Raw genomic sequence first — 2628 nt, 5'->3', positions numbered from 1 at the left:
AGCTGATTATATTTCAAAAATGATTGATATAGAAGACTGGGGAACAAGCATAGTATTTTTTTTTAGATTTGTAGATGATATGTGGGGTCCGCATACTGTGGACAGGTTTGCGAGTAATTTAAATAAAAAATTACCAGGTTTAATTCTAAATTTTGGAATCCAGGTGTTGAAGCAGTTGATGCGTTGACGCAAAATTGGAATAATGAAGTTAATTGGATTGTTCCTCCAATTTCTGTTGTTTGTAGAGCAATTAGACATCTGATTTTATGCAAAGCTAGAGGCACTTTAATAGTTCCAAAGTGGCCTTCCTCGTCATTTTGGACAATAATTTTTAAAAGAGGTTTGCATTTGCAACCATATGTAATTGATGTTTTAGAGTTTCAACCAAATCAGAACATTTTTATTCATGGTATGAATAATAAGTCCTTGTTTGGATCTTCTGAATTCGTTTCTAGTGTTTTAGCTATAAGATTGAACGCTCAGTTCACGTAAGAATTTACGACAAGGCTGTTGAGCAAGGTCGCATAGTAAAGACAAGGCCAATATAGTGGCAAGGTCTTATGTTAATGACAAGGCCAAATTTAATAGGCAAGGTCTCTCTGACATGGCCAGTGTAGAAAATAAATATGGCAAGGTCATTTAAATATATTGTAAGCTAGTAGTAAAGTATAGTAGATTATATTTCTATTTCATATGCATTTTCAGATATTTTTTCATGTGGAGTATGGAAATCCTTGCCTAAGGCAGTCGACCAAGATTTGTCATCTTTATCTTATTGCCTACCTGAGTTCTGTCTGTGTTCGAAGGCCGAGAACACCGAAAGAAAATAATCATATGAATTTAACAATTTCTGTAAGTGATGTAATAATTATTATTATGTTAAACCTTTACAAGCTTCAGATTTTTATGTTTCATTGTACTTAATACAACTATCAAAGACATTTAATTCATATGCTAAGGTTGAAGAAGCATACTATTCCATAAGCTGGGCTCATAAACTAGCTGGCTATCCCAATCCGTGTTATTCACAGTTGTGTATATCGGTTAAAGAAGGAGCTCATACAGACATTGTACATGTTATTGTAAATATAAAAGAACCAATTTATACGCCAGATATTTTAAAGAAAATTGTTATTAAATATGGTCAAGAATGTAACAATCGTATAGAAATTAGAATTTGTTGCATGTGTCTTATTAGCTATGCAGGGTTTCTAAGATTTTCTGAAAAAAAAAAAAAAAAAAAAAAAAAAAAAAAAAAATCTGTTTTAAAAATTTCTGATACACATGTATCTTTGCTCATGCAGAAAAGCAAAACCGATCATTATAGAGAAGGCACACAGGTTTTAATTGCTAGAACAGATACACAAATATGTCCTGTTAGTATGTTGGAAGAAATGTTAATTATTATCCAATATTGACACATCATCTTCAAATTATATATTTAGATCCATGTATTGATGTAAAAAATCTAAGTCTTATAACCTGAGACTGACTCAGTGAGAGGTCTTAAACCTTTATCATATACTAGAGTAAGAGAAATTATATTATCAGCTCTTGAATCTATCGGTTTAGATGAGTTCGAATTTGGATTACATAGCTTTAGATTAGGTGGAACTACTTCAGCTGCATCAGCTGGCATTCATGATAGATTATTTAAGAAGCATGGTAGATATACTATACTATTATAAATATACTATATATATATGTATTATTCTCTGTTCAGATCTACTTGGCTTTCTTTGTCTTTCGAAAGGCTGCTACAGCTGTAGGCACACTTATCCTATATATGTGTTGTTTTATTTATTAAATAATTTATATTCGTTTGAGCTGGCGAATTAGAATATAAATATATTTATTAAAGTTATTGGTCACATGACGTTGTAACGGTCAAGTGATTGTTTACTATAAACACGTGTGTGTGTTTATATCTAGCACATGGTGTGTGTTTACGTTCAATTTGATTGGATGGCATATACTTGTAGTGCCGGTTTTACGGGTATATGCCCTCATGATTTTCGTGAAAAGCATGATTAAGTATTACTTAAGTGGTTAGTTTGAAAAAATAAAGTTATTCGAAGTTTGCCTATAGTTCAAAGTAGCAGCATTCGTTATTATGTTTACCCACCCACCCACCCTTTTATGAGATGGTTATCGTTAATGGGAGTATATGCATCATATATTACATTATATTAATATGAATTTTTCCTCTTTTGTAGATAGTTTTTGATTGTGTAACTGTATATTACTGTGCTATTGTATGATTGGATTGGTAGTGTGCCTGAATTATAGTGAAGGACTTTAGTTTGAGAATTATATTGAATGTAAAGTTAATATTAAAGGCTGCTACAGCTGTAGGCACACTTATCCTATATATGTGTTGTTTTATTTATTAAATAATTTATATTCGTTTGAGCTGGCGAATTAGAATATAAACTCACAGAAATACCGCAAAGGCTAGGAAAACATGAGAGTTAAATGATTATTACTGAGAGGTCATCCAAAACTTTAAATACTATGAAAATGTCCTATGGAAAAAAATTTCACAAGAAACGTCAGGAAAAAAGGTAACGTTATACACACATTTTCATCTTTCTCAATAGAAAATGCACGGAAGAATGAAAAAAAGAA

General features: G+C 31.4%; 1 long non-coding RNA gene across 1 annotated transcript; it reads left to right on the top strand.

Annotated features, from left to right (window-relative positions):
- The first annotated feature begins 595 nt into the window (after positions 1–595).
- Positions 596–2369, top strand: LOC143066705 (uncharacterized). The gene is made up of 2 exons (XR_012975753.1): positions 596–852; positions 2217–2369. It is a non-coding gene; the product is annotated as an uncharacterized LOC143066705 (long non-coding RNA).
- Positions 2370–2628: the final 259 nt, after the last annotated feature.

This window comes from Mytilus galloprovincialis, chromosome 3 (genome assembly GCF_965363235.1).
Source record: "Mytilus galloprovincialis chromosome 3, xbMytGall1.hap1.1, whole genome shotgun sequence".
Lineage (NCBI taxonomy): Eukaryota > Metazoa > Mollusca > Bivalvia > Mytilida > Mytilidae > Mytilus > Mytilus galloprovincialis.
Note: the sequence above shows the minus strand (reverse complement) of the source record. Positions and strands in the feature narration are given on the sequence as shown.